At 43.5% G+C, this 24,529-nt stretch overlaps 1 long non-coding RNA gene across 2 annotated transcripts in view; it reads right to left on the bottom strand.

The window, feature by feature from the left end:
* The window catches only part of LOC129700957 (uncharacterized), a 49,233-nt gene extending 25,169 nt beyond the window's left edge, over window positions 1-24,064 (bottom strand). For both annotated transcript variants that reach the window (XR_008724123.1, XR_008724124.1), the window contains exon 1: window positions 23,866-24,064. This is a non-coding gene — a long non-coding RNA (uncharacterized LOC129700957). The remainder of the gene's footprint in view (window positions 1-23,865) is intronic.
* Between the last annotated feature and the right edge of the window lie 465 nt (window positions 24,065-24,529).

The raw sequence follows: 24,529 nt of genomic DNA, 5'->3' as shown, positions 1-24,529 counted from the left end.
ATTTTAAAATAGCAGATTATTAAGGATTTGACTGTAGCTTAATATTCATCCAAACAAAAATATGTTTTTAATTTTTATCTTTATTTCCAGAAAAGTACATTCTAATTTTTGTTTTTAGAAGACACAAAGAGCTGGAGTAACTCAACGGGACAGGCAGTATCTCTGGAGAGGATGAATAATTGATGATTCGGGTCGGGACCCTTCTTCAGACTGAACATGGCGGGGGGGTTGGGGAGAAAGCTGGAAGCAAAGTGGGGGCAGGACAAAGCCTGGCAAATAATAGGTAGATTAAGTGCATGGGGTTTTGATTTGCAGGCAGTTGGACAAAGGCCAGAGATGAAAAGACAAAAAGTTTGGGACAAGGAGATAAAAATAGAAGTAAGAAATTCAAGGAAGCCGGAGGAAGGAGGTGGGGAGTGGGGGGATGGGCGTGTGTGGGGGATGTTTGAAGGTTAGTTACCTATAATTGTAGAATTGAATGTTCATACCATTAGGTTATAAGCCCCCTAGTGGAATATGAGGTGTTGTTTGGGTTTGCATTTGGCATTCGCTCTTCTAGGGCAGAAAGGCCAGAATGGGAATGGGAAGTAGAGTTAAAATGGTTAGCATTAGAATGGGAAGTAAAGGAGGCCACTTCTGGAGAACCGAACACAGTAGATGAGGTTAGAGGAGCTGCGCGTGAACCACTGTCTCCCTTGAAAGGACCGCTGGGGTCTCTGGATGGATGTGAGGGAGCAGGTATAAGGACAGGTGTTACCTATGGTTGCAGGGGAAAGTGCCTGGAGAGGTGATGGTTTGGAGGGAAGGGTTGAGTGAACCAAGGAGTTGAAGAGGGAGAGGTCCCAGCAGAAGGCGGAAAGGGATGAGAAGATGTCCTGGGGTGGTGGGGTCATGTTGAAGGTTTCCAGAAATGTTAGAGAATGATGTGTTGGATGTGAAGACTGGTGGGTGATATATTCTATTTTATTATGTTCGATTTTGCTTTGAATGTAGTCTAAACAACCTACGCTCTGTGTAATAAAACCTGCTCTACACATCTTCATTAAATGTTCGCCTCTTACCTTATAGCTATGCCTTTTAGTGTTGTACATTTCCAATGTGGGAAAAAGTTTCCGAATGTCAAAAGCTGCTCTGTTTGTCGGTCGGATGAAGAGTCGGTGAAGAGTTTGCACAGTGGCTGGGCGGCATCGACCCCGCTATCACTCCTCCCTTGGGCAGTATCGCCACCGCCACCCCCGCTGGGTGGCATCGCTGGGCCCAGGAATGGAGGGGGGAGGATAGGGGGGAATAGCAGGGGTTGCGATGGCGATGCCACCCGTGGGAGGGGGGAATAGCAGGGGCGATGACACCCAGCAGCGGAGAGCCACACTCACCCACTGTGCAAACTCTTCACCGACTTGATCTGCCGCTGGCTTTGCTGCTGCAAGTTGGTCAGACGCAGCAGGTGACTGCTGCCACCGCTGCCGCTCTTTGACAGTGGGAATATCCAGCTCATTGCTGGAGGTGTTTCGAGGGCAACTCTGGCTCAGCAGCCGATCCGGCGCATTAATCCAGGCCGCCGGCAGCAATCAGTCGACCGTCGCCATCATCCGACCGACACACAGCCCGTTACAGTGCAGCTGCACGGGGGAGATGAGGCGGAAGGTGGCCATGGCCGTGGGATAGTGGGGGCTGTCCCGAGGGATGCGCTCCTTCAGCCGCTTACAACTTGGTGCTCGGGTTCAGAGTGCCCAGTCACCTATGGCTTGTGTGGGGAAAATGGCCCCCGCCCTCCCGTCCATCGGCCAGTGATGTGACCAATAGCTGACATTGACAACGTCATTGACCCGTGACCCGGCGACGTCATTGTCCTTTAATTTACTTTTCGGCAGAACCGCTATTTGGTCAGTTGGCTTGTAGGCGACGCAGCCTTTCAGTGAGTTGGCGTTTCGGCAGAGCAGCCTTTCAGTGAGTTTGCTTTTAGGCATCCCACCATTATCGTTAGGTGGCTTTTAGGCATCCCGCCCTTTCGGCTTCGTAAGCTTTCGGTTATTTGGCGTTTCGGCTTTGTTTCGATTCGGTTATTTGGCTTCCACTTCTTTGCTTCGGCTTCTCGTCCATCGATGCCACGTCCAGGTTCCAGTGAACATCCTTTTTTGCATATGTTGCACTTTTGCAAGGGAGACTTTGTTAATACCATTGAATCTTTTCTTTGTTTCACTTGATAACCTCTTCCTGTTATGGAACCTATGGTAGGTGGTCTGCTTCAGGAGTCTGGTGTCAATTCAAATAACGTAATGATGATTCAAAAAACATATCCTATGTTGACAATACATCAAAGAAAGCTGCAGGCTAATGTAATTGCTGGTCTTTCGGTCAGATGTAGTAATTCCAATGGAACATTGTCGACATACTTGGGAGATTATGGATGGCATGTGCTACAGAGATGGTTACTATGTTTATGTGAAAGAGGCTCAAAAGAAGGAATATAGTTTCCACATAAGGGACTGGTCTTTTAATCTGGACGTGCATAAAGATCTCTTCTTATAAAGGGTGGTGAATCTCTGGAATTTCCTACCTCATAAAATTGTAGAGGCTAGATCTTCAAAGTATTTAAAGTGAAGATAGATAAATTTATGAAGTAGTGAAATCAGTGCTCTGGCACCATTAGAGTTGAAGTGTGGGGTAAATTGGCCAGGGTTGTATAGATGACATGCAGTTCAAAGGGCCAGGTGGCCTACTCCTGTTCCTGTTTTTTTGTGTATTCTTGCATTCCTTCTGCCCTTCAGGTGCAGCATGGTCTTCCCATTGTGAGTCAGGTACTGCACATAAGGGCTTCCCGCCCTTATGGGTGACCTCCCTCCTATTCCTCACAGTATTGGAGGAGATAAAGACATTGAGGTATATTTTAATATATAATTTAGCTGGATTAAACGTCTTGTGGGGTTAGAATGTCAATAGCAGGGACTAGCATGGTTTATGTTGGGCTGTGTTAAGGTATGTGTATCTGTTTCTGTGTGTATGTGTGTATCTGAATGATTGAAAGACCAGCGATTATATTAGTACACTGCTCTCTTTGATGAAATTATTAACTTTCTTTCAGCCTTAGTCCATGCTGTGTGGATTGTTATTCTTGGACAATGTTACTATAGTCACCTCTATTGAAGTACTTCTACTGGAAATCAGAATGGGTGTCTTAGCACCACTCACACACCGAATCTCTCTCCCAGAACCAGGGCTTTTACGCCTCATTGAGTGAACGTTGAGCTTTTTATCTCTCTTCGTCCCTTGCAGCTGTTTTCTCCTCCATGGCAACTGTGGAGTGTATTTGTGGTTTCTGCCCACTTTAAGAGCTGACACTACCCTGCCACTAACTGCAGCAGAATGTTTCCAGCTGCACTAACTTGAGTGTAGTCAGTTTATTGTGCCCAGCAATCAGGTCTCAGCAGATTCTGGATGTGACCTCTGTAGCACCGTTTCAAATGTATTTTTGGCATTTTTTTAGGGGGAGGGGTTGTGGAGATCCAATTGATTGATAGTGCATAGATAGCACATGTTTAGCACAATAAAAAAGGGCAAAATCCAAATTCTCAGCAAAAGCCTTTCTTCCTCCCAATCAGCCATTCTGCCAGTTTTAGTATCATCGACAAACTTCTTAATTATGTCCCAAAGTTTACATCTAAGTCTTCATATATAAGTTTACATATATTGTAAAAGGCAAGAGACCCAAGGTTAAGCCTTGCAGAATTACGCTCCACACATTCCTCCTATCACTAAACTTCCCATTGACTGACACACTTTCATTTTTCCCAATGGACTAATTTTACTCTAGTTTGCCATTGAATATTGGAACCCATGTTCTTTTTCTTCCTGAACAATTTGTCACGTAGGACTTCTCAGATGTCCTGCTAGAAACCCATATAGCTGACCAGCCAATTTCCATTACGACCACAGAACGAGACAATTTCCAACTACCAATACTCTCCACCGCTGGTCCTTATGCTTAACAACTTCTCCTTTGACTCCTCCCACTTCCTCCAAATCCAAGGCGTAGCTATGGGCACTCGCATCGGCCCTAGCTATGCCTGCCTCTTTGCAGGGTACATCAAACAATCCCTGTTCCAGGCATACACTGGCCCTATCCCCAAACTCTACCTCCGCTACATTGACAACTCCATTGGTACTACCTCCGGCACACATGCAGAACTCACTGACTTCATCAACTTCACTACTATATTCCATCCTGCACTCAAATTCACTTGGACCAACTCCGACATCTCCCTACCGTTTCTAGATCTCAACATCTCTATCACAGGAAACAAACTATTGACTGACATCTACTACAAAACTACTTACTCCCATAGCTATCTTCACTTCACTTCTTCCCACCCTGCTTCCAGTAAAGACTGTATCTCCCACTCCCAATTCCTCCGTCTCTACCACATCTGCGCCCAAGATGAGGTGTTCCATACCAGGGCATCGGAGATGTCCTCATTCTTTAAGAAACCTAAAATTATAGGTGAGGCTCTCACCAGGGTCTCCTCGATATCCTGCAGCTCAGCTCTTGCTCCCCCTTCCCCTATTTGTAACAAGGACAGAATCCCCCTTGTCCTCACCTTCCACCCCATCAGCCGCCGCATACAGCATATAATCTTCCAACATTTTCGCCACCTCCAACAGGATCCCACTACTGGCCACATCTTCCCATTTCCACCCCTTTCTGCTTTCTGCAGAGACTGTTCCCTCTGAAACTCCCTGGTCAACTCACCCTTTCCCACCCAAGACCACCCCCTCCCCAGGTACTTTCCCCTGGAACCGCAGGGGATGCAACACCTGTCCCTTTACCTCCCCCCTCAACTCCATCCAAGGACCCAAACAGTCATTCCAGGTGAGGCAGAGGTTCACTTGCCCCTCATCCAACCTCTGTATCCGCTGTTCCAGGTGTCAACTTCTCTACATCGGCGAGACCAAGCGCAGGCTCGTCGATCGTTTCCCTGAACACCTCCGCTCAGTCTGTCTTAACCTTCCTGATCTCCCGGTGGCTCAGCACTTCAACTCCCCCTCCCATTCCCAATCTGACCTTTCTGTCCTGGGCCTCGTCCATTGTCAGAGTGAATTGGAGGAATAGCACCTCATATTTCGCTAGGGCAGCTTACACCCCAGCGGTATGAACATTAACTTCTCTAACTTCAGATAGCCCTTGCATTCTCTTTCTAACCCTCCCCTTCCCAGTTCTCCCTTTACTCTTACTGTCTCTGACATCAGTCTGAAGAAGGGTCTCGACCTGAAACGTCACCCATTCCTTCTCTCCAGAGATGCTGCTTGACCCGCTGAGTTATTCCAGCATTTTGTGTCTATCTAGCTGACATTAATGTGATATACCCTCATTGTTACCTCCTGAAAAAGATTCTTAGACTTGAGAAATCCATGTAGTCAATCCTTAATTGACCTTTGTCTCTTTACTCTGCTTGTCAAAGTTTAGTTTAATTTAGTTTAGCAGAAACTGGCTGTTCGGTCCTCCACGTCCATGCCGACCAGTGATCCCTGCACACTAACACTATCCTACACACACTAGGGAAAATTTACAATTATACCAAGCCAAGTAACCTACAAGCCTGTCTTTGGAGTGTGGAAGGAAACCGGAGCTCCTGTAGAAAACCCACACAGGTCATGGGGAGAATGTACAAACTCCATACAGACAAGCATCAGTAGTCAGGATCAAACCCGGGTCTCTGTCGCTGTAAGGCAGCAACTCTACTGCTGCACCACTGTGATGCCCTAGGTAATTTACCCTCCACTGTTGTTAGAATGGGTGGCCATCAATGGTACAATATCCACAGACTTTCTGCTCCATAGTACCACTCCTGCAGCTGAAGATGGTCAGGACCTGCTCTATTTCCATCCATGCATCTTCAACAAGCCTATTCTATGCTTTACCTGGGGCAATTGATTTATCCACTTTTAAAAACGCCAGGCCATTCTCTACAAACATAATTCCCAAAGTTCACATTATTTCTCCTTCATGTCAATATGTGCACTTCCTCTTCCACATAGGCCAATACAAAACATTAATTTAGACCAACTCATTTCTCTTATATCACTCCTTATATCGGGTCTCTAATATCATCCATTCGTTCCTTCGTTTTTCTTTCTTTTAATGCATTTCTTGAGTACTTTCCAATTTTTAAAATCAAATACTCACTCCTTCAGTGGAGCTCTGATTGGTTGATTGAAAGATAAAACATGGAAACAGGCCCTTCAGCCCATCGAATCCACACTGACCATCAATCACCTATTCACACTAGTTTTTTGTGTTGTCCCACTTTCACAAAGACACTCCCTACATACAAAGGGCAGTTTACAGAAGCAAATTAAGCTACAGACCCACACGTCATTGGGATGTGAGGAGAAACCGGAGCACCCAGAGGAAACCTATGCAGTCACAAGGAGAACATGCAAACTCCACACAGACAGCACCCGAGGTCAGGATCAAACTAGGGTCTAGGTGTTGTGAGGCAGCAGTGCTACCAACAACAACTGCCTGATTGCCATCTCCACAATGTAAAGTAAAATTGGGTTGGGGTATTTAACAGGCAGCTAATGTACTAAAATCTATTTTGCTGCTTCACTAGCAAATTAAAGATCAGGGTTCTGCTCACTCCACCAGCCTTCTTTATAACCCATATTCTTCTGCATTGTATCACGTTCATTATGAAATGTGCAATGAAATGTAGACATTCAAAAATAAAGCAACAAATGCAATCCATTTTCAAGCAATGTTGAGGTTGGACCACCTCAAGGCAAAATCAAAGACAGACACGCTCATGAATAGGATGTTGTGCAACAATAAGAATCTGGACTAAGACGATGGTTTTATATATTAGCACGCTATTGTGCAAACAATGGAACAGTTTCTCTATTCAATCTCTATCGGTCTACCATCAAACTGAATTTTGATTTTCTTTTTACTCCCAGTTCTTATCAGAAAAACCTGCCGAACGTCTAATATTCTCAGTGACTTGGCCCTGCTGGTACTGTATCAGTCAACAGATCAAGGGAACTTGCTCCATGAAATGAGTGTGGTTGATGGTTCCACTGTGTCTGATGCTTCCTTTCACATATTTCCCCAGACAAGCAAACCAAATAGGTAATAGCTTTCAGAATGATACTGAACAGATTTTGACTCAAAAAAACTACCCACATGTGTTTTTTTTTAATTTTGTCAATCCTATTTTTCTTCAGCTGACAGGATATTAATTGTTGGCAGACGGTGTTAAGAATTTGCAGACTCAAAGGAGTCAGAAACAAATGCGATAAATGTCATGAAGCCAGGTCTTCTGTTATTTATCAGATTACAAACTTATTGCCAACCATGAATTGAGGTTCAAAAATTTACCATTATTGCACTTACAGAAGCTTTATCACAAATATAAATCTTTTTATGTCTCCCTAGGTTCACAGCATGGATGATATGACTGACATTATTACAAATTCAAGGTCAAAGGTTATCAGGATCTAGGAAATAAATCTTAAAATAGTCACCGTTAATCTTCGGAGAGATTGAATAGAGTTTTTGTCTAGCCTGAGCTGATCATGTAAGTACCTTATAAACTCAGAGCAGGAGAGATACATATAATGGGATGTTGGTATGGCACTTTTACAATGTTGTCAATATGTATTATCATCATTTTATAAACCTTACCTGCATGTATAAATTGATGACAGATAGAGAGAATGAAAAATAAGCCTCAATGTGTGTTATCCAGTTAATTAGTTTCCATCAAATGAAGTCAGTCTTTTCCACCTCATGGTGGTAGGAGTCAGATTCAGAGGTGAACTCCCTTTTTACACCTACACATTCCTTTCAGGGCCCTTTTCCATTTAATAGCCTGTCCGTAATTTCTCAAGATTTAATTTAAGGAATTTTGAACCAATATGGAGATTTGTGCCACACATCAAGATGTTAAAAACACATGTGTGGAATTATTTATTTATCAGTTTGGAATATCTTAAAATTCTGAGGAGAATGAATTTCTGTTCATTGAGCTAACCAAGCAAAAAAAAAGAGAACATTTATAACTATGGCACAAAAAGTGATTCTGAATTGACCAGTAATTATATAGTAAGAAAAATTAACTCGTTAGATTTGTTCTTTTTTGAGAAACCTTTGTAAAGCTCATTATCTAAGTTTAAAATCTGATTAAAATTATTATACACTTTGGTGGGTAACATAGAAATGCTCTATTAAATCTACTGGTATGCAAAATCCCTACTAAAATTCTTAATGTAACTTATTTTTAATCTCCAGTGAAAGGGAAGATGAACAAATATATTACTGGAAATAAATTTGAGGTCCTAGAGTGGAAATGCTCGTCTTTGGAGCAGATGTAGTGGAAACGGATACTATAGAAACTTTCTCCTGCAATGGCAGGAAATGTAACAGCTGCCCCTACACCTCCTCCCTCATATCCATCCAGAGACCACAGCAGCCCTTCCAGATGAGAGATTCACATACACCTCCTCTAATCTCATCTACTACATCTACTACGACGTGGCCTCCTTTACATCAAGCGTAGACAAGGCAACGATCATTTCCCCAAACATTTGTGCTTCGTCTGTCTAAGCCTACTGGATCTCCCATAGAAACATAGACATAGAAATTAGGTGCAGGAGTAGGCCATTCGGCCCTTCGAGCCTGCACCGCCATTCAATATGATCATGGCTGATCATCCAACTCAGTATCCCGTACCTGCCTTCTCTCCATACCCCCTGATCCCCTTAGCCACAAGGGCCACATCTAACTCCCTCTTAAATATAGCCAATGAACTGGCCTCAACTACCCTCTGTGGCAGAGAGTTCCAGAGATTCACCACTCTCTGTGTGAAAAAGGTTCTTCTCATCTCGGTTTTAAAGGATTTCCCCCTTATCCTTAAGCTGTGACCCCTTGTCCTGGACTTCCCTAACATCGGGAACAATCTTCCTGCATCTAGCCTGTCCAACCCCTAACAATCAAAATTCTCCCTCCCATTCCCATATCAACCTTTCTGTCCTAGGCTTCTTCCATTGCCAGGGTGTGACCATGTGCAAAATTGAGGAACAATACATTTTATTCCACATTGGTAGCTTGCAACCCCCCCCCCTCCCTCATTTTCCTGTACTTCACCTTTGTGCACACCCATTTCTCCCATTATCCAACTCCATTTTCTTTTCCCCTCTGTCCCCTTCCACCTATATTGCACCCTTTGGCTTTTTATTTCAGACATATCACCATATCTGACAAACTTTTGTCTACTTTGACTATAATTAGTCTGAAGAAGGATCCCATACAAAACATTGCCTATCCATTTTCACCAGAAATGCTGCCTGATCAGTTGTCTTGCTCTAGCAGTTTGGGTTTTTTTTTGTAAATCAGCATCTGCAGTTCCTTGTGCCTCAAGGATGAAAATTTGTATTTTATTTTTATTGAACAGATTTCAGGCTGACTAAGTTTTATAATCCAGGCTAAATTCTAAAAGTGTACTAAGTGTTGCAATGACAAATTGATGATCTTCAGATAATAGGCTGTAAACATGGTCTTGTCTGCCTGTTCAGTTAATGCTAACAAGGGAGAATAAGAATGAATGGGATAAAGTCTTCTTCATCATAGATCCAGATCAGATTGCAACTAACATATCTTCAATTAAGAGAGTGTATTAACTACACATTCAAATCATGAATGTCCTAAATTATAGTTAGAAGGTATTTATATCTCAACTATGTCAATTATTAATAAAATTAATTGACAAATATGGTGTCATAAATGTGAAAGGGTTTTCTATTGAAGATTCGTCCTCTCATGTTTATATACAGTAATTATGCCTCAAATGCAGTTTCCTTTTCATTTTCCCACATCATTATTTTCACCATACTTTTTTCCATCCCTGCAAATGTGCTGAAACCACAAAGAGACATAACATCCCATAGTCTCCAGGAACTGGTGCAGACACCACCACAAAGGGAAATGATGAGCAATCAACCCCTCGCTTATCACCACATCTGAATTTAGCACAGTACCACTGCCTTCATGTTGTTATAACGCCGCAAGAAAATAATTAATCTCAGAGAAATTCTCTGAGAAACATCCAACAAAGCAAAAGAAAAGGATATATTTTTAGCTATTGAACATCAATGTTTAGATGGCACATCACATTTAAACATTCTGTTGATTTTTTTCTGCTGCGTGTATCCAAACTCACACCATCCCCTGGCCACCCATCACCACAGTTCTCACACAACTCTCTTGATTTCAGTTCCGAGCACACTTTGATTTGAAAATTCCAATCTGTGCTTTCCTGTCCCAGCATTGCTTTACCCTTTGCTGTAATCACTCATTCAACCCTACAACCAACAAGGCAAATGCAATGCTAGTGTTTATTTCGAGAGGGCTACAATACAAAACTGGGATGTGATGCTGAGGATTTATAAGGCACTGGTCAGACCACATTTGGATTATTGTGAGCCATTTTGGGCCCAATATCTGAGGAAGGATGTGCTGGCATTGGAGAGGGTACAGAGGAGTTGAACAAGAATGAACCCAGGAATGATTTAGTTAACACATGATGAGCATTTGAAGACATTGGGCATTGGGCCTGTACTCGCTGGAGTTGAGAAGGATGACGGAGACCTCATTGAAACCTATCAAATAGTGAAAGGTCTGGATAGAGTGAATGTGGGGAGGATGTTTCCACTAGTGGGAGAGATGAGGACCAGAGGCAATAGCCTCAGAATAAAAGCACGTACCTTTAGAAAGGAAATGAGAAGAAATTTCCCATGTCAGAGAATGGTGAATCTGTGGAATTCATTGCCACAGATGGCTCTGGAGGCTAAGTCAATGGAAATGGAGATTGACACATTCTTAATTTGTATGGGTGACAGGGGTTACAGTGCAAATGCAGGAGAATGGGGTTAGGATGACCATAGGGTAGGAGATGGGGGAGAGATAGGTCAGCTATGATTGAATGGCAGAGAAGACTTTATGGGCCGAATGGCTATATTCTCCTCCTAGAACTTATGAAGATATGAACGTGGTGCTCTCGCCAGGTCTCATTGCTGCACCAAAGGTGTCTAGGCCTTAAGAATAGCCCATGAGCAGTAAGAATGCCCCAGATGATAATCCCACAGACTGCACAACCAGACAGACATAATATCATTCTAGGACAGCAGGCCTTTCCATCCCTCAAAATGTCTAAATCAGAAACTGGTACAGTCTGTTTAAAGTAAATAATTATTTAAAAACTGTTATCATTTTTTTTAATGTTGTAAGTCAACTGGAAAAATCATTAATTTATAAAAAGCAAACAACCAAACTACTTTGCTTAGTTTAAGTTTTAAAGAAAGTTTGTAACTCCACAATTGCCAGTTATGTCAAGCATAAAGTTGAAAAGCCAGATGTAAAGCAAATCTAATCCTTCAACTCCATGCGATCAGGAACTACTGCTAGACTCAGTGCCAAGCTGGAAAGTACAGGTACACAAGTTCTGAAAGTGTTACCAAGCACTTAGCGACTAGCCAGTGGCTCCCTATGAAGCCCCATTTGTAACAGTCATTTTAAAGTATCCTGCTGATTAACTGGGTTTTTCTTTCTCCACAAAAGCTGCCTGATCTGCTGAGACTACTTTATTGAATTTCTACACGTGTACTGTAGAAAGCATGCTGACTGGTTGCATCATAACCTTGTCGGACAACTTAAACGCCGAGGAACGAAGTAGATTACAGAGAGTTATAGTCCATCATGGTACTGACCACCCCACCATCTAAGGGATCCCTAGGAGGCACTGCCTCAAAATGGCAGCAGACACACATCGTCCTGTCTATGCTCTCATTTCGTTCCTACCATTGGGAAGAAGGTACAAAAGCCTGAAAAACGTGATCACCAGGTTCAAGAACGGCTTCTTCCCAACCACCATTAGGCTCATGAATACTAAACAACAGTAACCTCTGCAACTATGAAGTGTAATGGACTATCTTTCTTTGCACTATGGACTTTGGGTTTTTTTGTATGTATTAAAAATATTAATTTATTCACCTTTTTTGATTGTTATATATTTTCTCTGTGTGTATTGCATTTGCCTGCCCATTGAACGAAGGAAGAAATTGATTATCCTGTTATCCTTGACAACTAAACTCTCTTGACTCTTGTCTACCTCATGTTTTGATTTGTGTCTTTCCAGTAATTGTTTTGTACTTAAGAAGATAGGTGGGGAATGTCTTACAACATGGTCTCAAAAGATGCAAGATTGTGGAAGCAGAAAAGGATTGCGTGTTAATCAGAATCAGCAAGTGCTGACATTTCCCTGAACTCCTGACTGGCAGATCAAATGTTGATGATTAGATTTTACAAATGCATTTTATTTCCACCAGAAGTTATTTTGTATTTTCAAAAGACTGCAATTCTCTTGATCATAATTAGTTTTGAACCCATCATCTTGTTTCACAAGAGCGTTGAGCACATGAACTGATGCAGTTTAAGAAACAGAAGCAAGAGATGGGATATTAACTGGCAGTGGATTTTAAGGTTTTTACAAATGTAAGACTGTTTAACTCAATTAACTTTAATTCCAAAACCTCATTTTTACCTCATGTGTCCTCTGGATTGCATTGGTCATTTTGAATTGAGACTTCTGTAGGTTTACAAAGGCTTGTTGAAAGGGAGGTAGCATTGACATGTAGATACAAGGAACTGCGGATGCCACTTTACAAAAAAAAGGCACATGCTGCAGGACTAACTCATCGGGTCAAGCAGCATTTCTGGAGAACATGGGTAGGTGACATTTCAGTTCGGGTCCGCTCTTCAGACTGATCGTGAAGAATGAAGATTGTGAAATCAGTCTGAAGCCAGATCCCAACCGACCAGAAATGTCAGTTGTCCATGTTCTCCAGAGATGCAACCTGATTTACTGAGTTAGTTCACCACTTTGTGTCTTTTCAGATACTCATGGGAGAAACATGTAAGTCTCAAGCACGCCGTGAGCTTCTCTGGAGATAGTGGTAAGTTGACGTCAATGCTTTGTTTGGCTTAATATGTTCTAGATGTGGACCCAGTTTGTGCCAAAAATGGGATCTCTATAAAAAACATCAAAACGATTTTATAAATGTATAAAATCTGTGTAGAAATTTTGCAAGGCAGCATTCTGCTGCAGGACTAACTTTCAGCTGCCTTTACTGCCTTGATTGCTCTTTACCAACATTCAGTGAAAACCTACACAAAGGTAATCCTGCTGCTGCAATGCATCAGACTTTCCAACAGTGTTAAAGAGGGAACTGCAGATGCTGGAGAATCGAAGGTTACACAAAAAAGCTGGAGAAACTCAGCGGGTGCAGCAGCATCTATGGAGCGAAGGAAAATAGATTCTGTCTGAAGAAGGGTTTCGGCCCGAAACGTTGCCTATTCCCTTCGCTCCATAGATGCTGCTGCACCCGCTGAGTTTCTCCAGCTTTTTTGTGTAACCTCAGACTTTCCAACAGATTTGGTGTAGAGCTCTGTGAAATCAAAGGCTGAGGTGGATCAGACTTACAATGCAAGTGAGCCAGACAGCGCTGGAAATGGATAGTGCTCCGATTTGTCATAAATTGAAGGGGCACAACACTGAGTGTCACATCTACTTAAATGAGTATCCAATAAATATAAACTGATGATTTTATGGCATTGTTTTCAATTCCTCAGCATGAAGTTGCCTGACTTGGGAATGATTAAAGCTGATATTCAATGTCTGAAATGGAAATGTATTTTCTTTCTCGGAAAATCACCTTTCATCTTGTTGGCAGATACTTTGCCACTTTAAAAATAACTTTAAGCTAAACTTGAGAATTTTTTTGGTCAACATGGTTTTTAGTAGGTATTATGTTAACATGGGTTTTATTTGTACTGGAAGCAGCTAGTCAGGATGAAATGGAATAATACAGTGTATGATATATTAGAAAACTAACATAAGAATAAGTCATTTTCCCTTAGACACTGGCTTACATTCAAAGAACACACTGCATGAATGGATTCTAGTAGTGTGGTAATTTACATTAAATATTATGTTCCATATTTCGCAGTAAACATGCTGGTTATTCTTAGTCCAGCATGATGGTACATAGCATTACCTATTAATACAGAAATGGTAGTCTTATTTATAGTGGTCATTAGGATAGCTGATGTGAAATATAGGCAAAAGCACACATGTAGTATAAGGGGTGCTCTTTGGAGATACGGTTAATACACATGATAGGGGCAGAGTACTTTCTTGCCCTTTCCTAAAGTTGTACTTGGCACAGGCTGGATAGCTGGAATAGGGAACTGTAGCAGTTTCCAGCACTAACATTATGTGCCGTGGAAAATGTAGAAATAATCACAAATTATAAAATTAAGAGAGATGAAATCTGAACATGTGCTTTTTATAATGGATAAAAAGGCTTGTGGTTGGTGACACGACATACTCTGGCATGTCCTTATTATAGCAAACTAGGAAAATATTGTGCCTATTAGTATATCTAAGCTAATCTTTGCTATTTCCAATCCAAAATGAAAAAAACTCCACCCAAAATACGTTCCCAAATCTGCCCAAACTTTACTGTGCGATGTATTAATGTATATATTTTCCCTCATTGATTAACATTAATAAACATCAATTCAGAGGTTTATCATAATGTCATAATGGTTATTAATGTAGTTTAGAGGTTTTTTTTGCATCCTTCAGTGTCCACATAAAATGAATTACAGTATGTACAAACTTAGATATGGTAAGTTCATTCTAAATACATTTAGTGTGCAAATTGCACCCTCGTGATATTTTAGTAAATTAAGGAATAACAGTTAACAAAGCTGGAAACTTCTCAAAACCAGGAGAAATGTTCAGGCACTGCATTTCTGTTTACTTAAGATCTTTCAAAACAGGAAGTGCCTCAACATGTTGGAGAGGTGAGGTAAACAACTTTATAACAGAACTTTTGAATCACTACAGAAGTAGCATTTTGCAGATCCAGTCCCAGTAGCCACACTGACCTGTTCAGTAGGTAAATGCCAATGCATTAGTCGGATTAGTATGTTTGAGATGAGGACTCAGATTACACGAGAAATGGGACCTCCATAAAATCACCAAAACTATTTTATAACTTTGTATACAATTTAAGCATATATTTTGCAAGGTGTTGACCAAGTGCAAATAACAAATATTATGAACGCCATTATCACACCCTTTTCCAGAAATCCTAACTTTGAGTACACTGTTTTTGCTAATTATTGGCTTTTATCCAAACTTCCTTTCCTTTCCCTGTATGCTGTACTGCCAAGTCATTTCCACCCACCGAATGAAAACAACCTTCTGTGGGTGGAAATGTACTTTGGGGCAGCATAGTGATGCAGCAAGTAGGGCCACATCCTCATAGTGCCAGAGACACCGATTCAATCCTGAACTCGGGCGCACTCTGTGGAGTTTGCACGTTTTTCTTGTACATGGCTTGGGTTTCCTCCATGTGATATGGTCTACTCCCACACCCCTGAATGTTTATGCACATTTCAGAGATTAATTGGCCACTATAAATTGCCCCAAGTGTTTTGGTGAGTGGTAGAATCTTTGGGGAGGGGTGGGGAGGAGGGGGGGGGGGAGTGCTGTTGATGAGAATATGGAATTAATGTAGAATTAGTGTAAAGGAGTGGTTAATTGAAAGCTCTCTATCATTTCTTGATTTTTATCTTTTTTTAATGTTCCATTTCACAATTCACTCTCAAGTTTCCACATCCTTCCATGATATCCGCGCCTTCATATATCTTGAACATCCGAAAATTTATTCACCCCACCATTTATGTCCAAACCTTCAGGTTCCAAGGCCCTATCCTATAACTCTCTCCCCCTCTTTACCTCCTTCAAGATACACCCTACTTTGACCAAGCTCTATTCTTCTACATCGCATAATAAAGGCACAAGGTGATGGTGGAAACAACTAGGCCCAGAGAGAAGGATGACTAGCAGAGAATTGGCTTAAATGGGACATTTTCTGATTGGCAACATGTAATGAATGGCATGTCAAGGATCAAGGATCAACAATGTGGTCTCAACTTTTTAAGATTTATGTAGATGGCTGCATGAAGGAGCAGATAGTATGATTGCCACATCTGGAGATTAAAGGTAGGTGGAAAATTAAGTTGTAAAGAGGACACATGGTGGCTACAATGGATCCAGATGGGTTAAATGGGTGCGCAACCATATGGAAAAGGGACTATTATATGAGCAAATATGAAATTGTCCATTATGACAGGAACATTTAAGAAAAACTGCAAATCTCAATGCAGAGTAATCTAGGAGTCCTGTTGCTTAATTTCCAAAAGACTACTCTGCAGCCACAACAAGTTAATAGGGAAGCTAACATAATATTATTGTTTATTGTGAGGGGAACAGAATATAACAATAGGAAAGTTATGAACTAGTTATATAAGGCACTGGTGAAATTTCATCTAAACTTCTGTATTTAAGGAAGGATGCTAAAGTGCAAACATTTATCAGTTTAGTTCACGTTCACAAGTTATCGGAATAGAATTAGGCCATTCGGACCATCGACTCTACTCTGCCATTCAATCGTGGCTGATCTCTGCCTCTTAATCCCATTTTACTCCGGAGTCATGTGAGTGACTACGTGAAGAACCCCGCCAGGACGCATGCGTGTCATATCGCTACACGCATTGCAACGAGTCACAGCAGGGGGAACGACGTTCCCTTAGCGGCAAAATTTGAAAGCCGGGAACAGCAGGTAAGGAGACTCTGCGTTCCAGAATTTGAAAGTCGGGAACAGCAGGTAAGAAGACTCTGCGTTCCTTCCACTTACCTTTTAGGTGGAGACATGGACCGGATCCACGAAGGCTGCGGGAAAGCTGGCGGGGGAGAACCGCGGAGTTGCGGGCAGCCGGCAGCAGCAGCCAAAGGCACGCTAATCTCCCGGAATGGGAACAGCTGTGCCCGACTTCGCTCCCAACTTCGCTCCCGCGCCGGCCCCGGCCGGTCGGGAGTGGTAAGCAACTAACAGAGTCGTTGACTCCGAGGAGTCCGACTCTGAATAGCCGCGAGCGACCAGTGCCCGTGTGCATGGGGGTCGGTTTGAGCGGCTTTAGGCCGGTGCCCGTGCCGCACGGGAGCCGGTTTGAGCGGCTGGGAGCGGGGAACGAAGCAGCCGCGAGCGGCCAGTGCCCGTGTGCATGGGGGTCGGTTTGAGCGGCTGCAGGAGAAACAAAGCAGCCACGAGCGACCAGTGCCTGTGTGCATGGGGGTTGGTTGGAACGGCTGCAGGAGAAACAAAGCAGCCGCGAGCGGCCAGTGCCCGTGAGCACGGGAGCCGGTTGGAGCGGCTGCGGGATGGGTCAACAGCAGCCGGGAGTGGCCTATGCCCAAGAGCATAAGAGCCAGTTGGAACGGCTGCTGGAGGAAATACCCCAAAGTGGCAGGCTCCGGGAGATGGAGGCTAGCCACAGTGGGCAGTTAGTAAACCCCACAGCAGTACCTCTTGTAGGGCTGCACAGTGTTTCTCCCTCATCGGAGGGGAACACCGAGGGTCAATCCTGGGCTGACTGCAGGAGCTGGAGCAGGAGAGGCTTCAGGAGCAGCCGCGACGGCCAGTGCACGTGAGCATTGGAGCCGGGTGGAGTGGTTGCAGGAACTGGAGCAGGAGCGGCCTCAGGAGTAGCGGCTTCAGGAGCAGCCGCGACGGCCAGTAATCCATGTGCATTTGAACCGGTTGGGTGCCCGAGAGCATCGGAGCCAGCTGGAGCGGCTGTTGGAGCAGGTAAGTGGCAGGCTCCGGGAGATGGAGACTAGTCACGGGGGGCAGCTAGTAAGTCCTACAGCAGTACCTCTTGTAGGGCTGCACAGTGATTCTCCCTCATCAGAGGGGAGTATAGGGGGTCCATTCTGGGCTGAACCTGAACAGGGGTGCAGAACATACCCCTAGTGCACATGGGGTGCAGAAAACCTATTGGAAGACACTTACCATCAGGGAACTGCAATACACTGAATGTTCCCAGTATCAACCAGTGTATTTGAAACATGGCAGGGCAGGGACTTGAAACGAAAGAAAGTTCCAAAAGTCCTAACAGCGGGTATTACGGGTTTCGCCCGCACAATAAACAAAAAAGACATGACACTAGATCACCAGGATGCACTGGCCTTATTTTGCTAACTACCAATACGAGTAAACAGCATTAGGAAGAAGTACCATCCAACCGGCTTTAGACCCTAATTTGCAGGCCTATGCAAACCTGGAACCTCCATACCACCAATATTATTAATATTTGGAGGCAATTTATCTAAACAGGTAAAGACCTTGACATAGAGGGAAACCCTGGGGCTCATTAAGCAACGTCTAAAATCTACTTCCTGGGGAATGCGCTAACCCTCAACACACACCCAACTACAGATCCAGACACCAGCACCTCAACGTCCACGGAGGATGCCGAAAAAGTAACAAATCTACTTATAGTAACCATGGAGGAAGAAGTATAGGGTTATACCATAGAATTATTCAAAACATAATCCTCCAGTTCAGCATGTACCGAACTGAATGTTCATGCTTACAGGCAAAGAAATAATCAAAAGCGCATACTGAACTACAGTGCCCAAATAAAAAAAGGAGTAATCGAGGTCATCCAACACAAATCACAGGAATTCGTGTCCAAAAATCTTTATCATAAAATAGATGGTGATTGCCACGTCATCATAGATTTGACGTGGCAATCTTTCGTACTTTATATTCATTACTAGATGGGAACCTTTGTTACTGCAAAGGGATTGCTCCTAGGTTACTACATGGCAAGCATCGTATTAAAAAATGCTTACTATACAGTACCCATTAGAGGTGACCACAGATGTATTTAACACAATGGATCATCTGCGGTTTCACTCTTAACTCAGCTCACATGTCAGTGACTTTGCCGTAAGAAAAGGTTACAGCCTTAATGGAGGCTTGCAGTAAACTAAACCATCCATCAGACTGGTAGTAGAATGATTGGCATTATAGTGGCTGTGTTCCAGCCACATAAATCGGACCTTTACATTATCAAATTACTGAGCGCAATGAGGAGTGACGGTCCCGCGAAAGTTGGGCGCGACTTCATGCGTATGCACAGCCGTCTGGAGCGCATTACGTCATTTGAAGATGGACACAAAGCTGGAGTAACTCAGCGGGACCGGCAGCATCTCTGGAGAGAAGTAATGGGTGACGTTTCGTGTCGAAACTCATCTTCAGTCTGAAAAGAAGGGTCTTGACCCTGAAACATCACCCATTGCTTCTCTCCAGAGATGCTGCCGGTCCCGCTGAGTTACTCCTGCATTTTGTATCTATCTTCAATTTTCGTGGCCCCGCTCTGGGAGTACAAGTGGAGGCGGATCCGGACCGTAACGGCCGTGAGCCCCAGGCCAAGTTCGGCAATCGTTTGCCTGCTTCTGCTGCTGTTGAAGGTGAAACGTTGCGTCGCGGCAGGGTCTTGAGCCTGTCCCACTTTGGCCGTCAGTTCCGCGACAGGCCATTGGCGGTCGAAGATTTTGTTCACTACAAAAATTTCGGAGCCCCGCGCAATGTCGCGCACAACTACATACCCCTCCGCACTTCTAAGTGGGACCGGCCCCGCGCGGCCATACGATGCCCGTGCGCCTCAACACGACCACGAGGTTGCGGAATTTGCGTGCCAAGGACACATAAGTGGGACAGGCCTTTAACTCTCTCTTAAATCCATCCAGTGATTTGGCCTCCACTGCCCTCTGTGGCAGGGAATTCCACAAATTCACAACTCTCTGGGTGAAAAAGTTTTTTCTCACCTCGGTCTTAAATGGCTTCCCTTTTATTCTGTGGTCCCTGGTTCTGGACTCGCCCAACATTGGGAACATTTTTCCTGCATCTAGCTTGTCCAGTCCTTTTATAATTCTATATGCTTCTATAAGATCCCCCTCATCCTTCTAAACTCCAGTGGATGTAAGCCTAGTCTTTTCAATCTTTCCTCATATGACAGTCCCACCATCCCAGGGATCAATCTTGTGAACCTACACTGAACTGCCTCAATCACGAGGATGTCCTTCCTCAAATTAGGAGTCCAAAACTGTATGCAATACTCCAGATGTTGGCTTACCAGAGCCCTATACAACTGCAGAAGAACCTCTCTACTCCTATACTGAAATCCTCTTGTTATGAAGGACAACATTATATTAGCTTTCTTCACTGCCTGCTGTACCTGCATGCCAACTTTCAATGACCGATGTACAAAGACACCCAGGTCTCGCTGTACCTCCCCCTTACTTAACCTAACCCCATTGAGATAATAATCTGCCCCCTTGTTTTTGCCACCAAAGTGGATAACCTCACATTTATCTATATTATACTGCATCTGCCTCGCATTTGCCCACTGACCAGGCCACCCTGCAACCTCTTAACATCCTCTTCATAGTTCACACAGCCACCTAGCTTTGCGTCATCCACAAACTTGCTGGTGTTGCTCCTAATTCCCTCTTCCAAATCATTAATATATATGGTAAACAGTTGCGGCCCCAACCCCGAGCCTTGCGGCACTCCACTCGCCACTGCTTGCCATTCTGAAAAGAACCCGTTCAATCCTACTCTTTGCTTCCTGTCTGCCAACCAATTTTCTATCCACGTCAACACCCTCCCCCCAATACCACGTGCTCTAATTTTAGTCACCAGTCTCCCGTGCGGGACCTTATCAAAGGCTTTCTGAAAGTCTAGATACACTACATCCACTGGCTCCACTTCATCGAGTTTACTTGTCACATCCTCAAAAAAATCTCAGTCCTCTTTGATATAAACAGCATTGAATTTGCCTTCCTTACTACCAATTCAACATGCAAATTAACTTTTTGGGAGTCCTGCACCAGCACTCCCAAGTCCATTGCACCTCCAATTTCTGGATTCTCTCTCCATTTAGGAAAAAATCTATGCCTTTATTCCTATTACCAAAATGCATGACTCTGCACTTTGTTATACTGAATTTCATCTGCCACCCCTCTGCACACTCTGCTAATCTGTCCATCCTTCTGCAGAGTCTTTGCTTCCTCTACACTGCCTGCCTCTCCACCTATCTTAGCATCATCTGCAAACTTGGCCGCAATGCATTCATTCCCCTTATCCAAATCATTAATATACAACGTGAAGAGAAGGGCCTCCAGCACCGACCCTTGCGGTTTTCCACTAATCACTGGTAGCCAACTTGAAAAACCACCTTTTATTGCAACTCTTTGCCTTCTGCCATCCAGCCAACACGCTATCCACGCTAGTATCTTCCCTTTAATACCATGGGCTCTCATCTTCCCTAGCAGCATGATGTGCGGTACCTTATCGAAGGCCTTCTGAAAAACTAAGTAAACAACATCTACAGCCTCCCCTCTGTCTGTCCTGCTATTAACTTCCTCAAAGAACTCCAGCAGTTTCGTCAGGCAAGATCTTCCCTTCATAAAACCATGCTGACATCGACCTATTTTATTGTGAACGTCCAAGTACAGCGTAACCTCATCCTTTATAATTAACTCTAAAATCTTACCAACCACTGGTCAGGCTAACCGGCCTATAGTTTTACGCTATTCTGCTTTATTCCCTTCTTGTATTTGGAACAGACCACTTGTCTTTGGGTAAAGATTGGTGAGCCTAGGCTTGTATCTGCTGGAGTTTAGAAGACTGAGAGGTGACTTGACATAAAATGTGCGATTCCTCTTGTGGGAGAATCCAGAATAGGGTGTCATTATTTAAAAATAAGGTGGTGCCCATTTACAACAGACGTGTTGTAATTTTTTTAATCTCAGTGAATTGTAATTTTTTTGGAACTCTTCTTCAGATGGTGGTAGAAACAGCCTTTGAATATTTTTAAAGAAAAAAACATGATAAGCAAGTTGGCGAAAGGTTATCGCAAGTAGACAAGATAACCTTTTAATCTTGATAACAAGATTTTAACAAGATAATCTTGTCAGAGTAAATCTGATTGGCTGTGATCCTTTTAAATAGTGGAACAGTCTTGAGAGACTGAGTGGTCTACTTCTGCCCCTAATCCATATGTTTCATTTGATATCTATATATAAATGATTGGATATCTGCACTGATAAGTTTTCACACAAATGTTCTATTTAATAACATTCTTGTGAAACTCTGGAATTTTTTCACAATGCGACATTATCATAGTTATTATTATACATTCTATTAATGCTTGAACACATTTCATGCACTCGATGCTCTCATCCTCCATTAGCCAACTCTGTATAATCGTCCTTCCTTGTTTCCTTTAATATTACCCAATCAAAACCAAATAATCTTCATTAATGATTTCTATTTCTGCTTCTCCTCAGTTACTTAACTCAATCTTTCCAGTGTCTGTCCTGACAGATTGTTTATCTGCTATTGAACCCTAGATGAACCTGAACGTTCGCCAGTAAATACTACAAGATTGAAACCATTATCTAGGGCCCCAGTGGTAGCTTTTAAAATATGGCTTGAATTATTTTAATGTGTCTGGTCAAATTATCTTGCACTCTTTAATCCCATTTGCTGAAGACTCCAGTACCTTGTGTAATGTAACAGCATAAGAGATCAATTGTTTTTTCTTATACATTTACATACTAGAATGGAAAAAAGATCAGTAATAGCAGAACAAAAACAAAATAACAAAACTTGTAAGAATGGCATTTCTGAAAACCTTACAAATTTATTTGACCTGCATTTACTCCTGCCATTTTATGTATCGCCTTGAATCCAGTGTCCCCCTCTCTCTCAGAAAATGTGACATATGTGAGCATCAATGCAAAAGGGAGCAGACATTTTTCAGGCCATTAGAATTAACAGTGGAAAATGTGGGTAGCATGGAAGTTGGCAGAGATCTGATGGACTGGAACTCTAACCCTTTTTCCAATCCAGGCCTTGGATAAACATCAGGGAAACAGATGCTCTTAATTGGAAAGTTAAGGCGGCACTATCAAGCCTCGTGCATAAAGCTTGCTCATTTGGTACTAATGACAAGCATGGAATCTTAGGCCAACATGAGTCAGTTGTCAGTCTTATTCCATTTTAGCACTGTTCACAATTTTGAAGCATCTTAAAATGGTGGGCTGGAAAGGATTAGCTCGACCAATTGGCCCAACCTGCATATTTATGTTTAAACAATTAATTTCAATATAAACACAAAATGCTGGAGTAACTCAGTGGGACAGGCACCATCTCTGGAGAGAATGAATGGGTGACGATTTGGGTCGAGACCTTTCTTCTGACTCAGCCCAAAACATAACCAACTCCCCCCGGGTTATTCCAAGGGGAGGGGGGGGGCGGGATGCAAAAGGGGGGGGCAGGGGTCAAGAGTTAAGAGTGTTTTATTGTCATATGTCCCAGATAGGACAATGAATTTCTTGCTTGCTTGGCTACAGGGAAGAAGCTGTTAATGAACCTGGACATTACAGTTTTCAGGCTCCTGTATCTTCTTCCTGAGGCCAATGGTGAAATGAGTGTGGGGCCAGGATGGTTTGGGTCTTTGATGATGTTGGCTGCCTTTTTGAGGTAGCGGGGGGGTGTGAATAACCTGGGAGGGTGGTGTGTTGCCTGCCTTTTTGAGGCAGCAAGGGGGGGAGGAGGGTAGGGTGCGGGGATGTGAATAAAACGGGGTGGTGGGGGATTGTGAATACCCAGGGGGACGGGGGTGTGAATAACCTGGGGGGATGTTTGCTGCCTTTTTGAGCTGGGGTTGCCGCTTCTTCTCCATGCTGGCTGTGGGAATGGGGCCACAGGTAGCGCGGAGAAAAAGCAGCAACTCCAGGTCAACTCCCGCCGGGCAAACCCACAGGCCCGGACCCCACCGCCACCAACACCACCACCGCGACCGCCGCTGCCGCAAGGCCCCACCGTCGCGATGCCTCACTGCCGTGGCGGCCCCATCGTCTCCTCCACCGCCAGGGTCTCGATGCCTCCTTGGTGGCCATGTAAAACCCCAGCCAGGGCGTCAGTTCATTTAAATGCGTCCCTCCCCCTGACGTCACTGAGAGCTCGTGGAATATTCTGTGTGTGAAACGGGCGACGACCCGAGCTATCGTGCCTGCCCACCTCATGTGACATCATCAGGCGAAGCTTAAAAGGCAGTTTTGTCCTTTAAAAAACATTTTAATCACCAATAAGTCGTGAAATAATACATCAAATCTTAAGTGAAGCTGATCACTGCTGAGAGGGGAGAAATGTGAGTCAGAATATGTAAACATTTTATCATTACTGCATAGCATTTTGGCAAAGATATAAAGACACACACACACACAAGATGAGAGTTTTAAAGTTATATACCAGACCAAGTGCAGACCCGCTCTCTACCCATAGCCCCCATGGGAGGTGTGGTTCTCCAACTCAAGCCGTTCCCGAACGTAAGATTCCAGCACTCACCTGCCTACCTCAGCATTGGGCTTTAAAAAAAATACCAATTGCACTTTCCCAGCATGTTGCAATAACAATTTGCCCTCCCCCTCCTGTGAGGTGAAAAGTGTTTAATGCGAATAACTTGTGAAATATAGGATGAAATCTT

Source organism: Leucoraja erinacea, chromosome 10, assembly GCF_028641065.1.
Source record: "Leucoraja erinacea ecotype New England chromosome 10, Leri_hhj_1, whole genome shotgun sequence".
In the NCBI taxonomy this organism is placed as follows: Eukaryota; Metazoa; Chordata; class Chondrichthyes; order Rajiformes; family Rajidae; genus Leucoraja; species Leucoraja erinaceus.
Note: the sequence above shows the minus strand (reverse complement) of the source record. Positions and strands in the feature narration are given on the sequence as shown.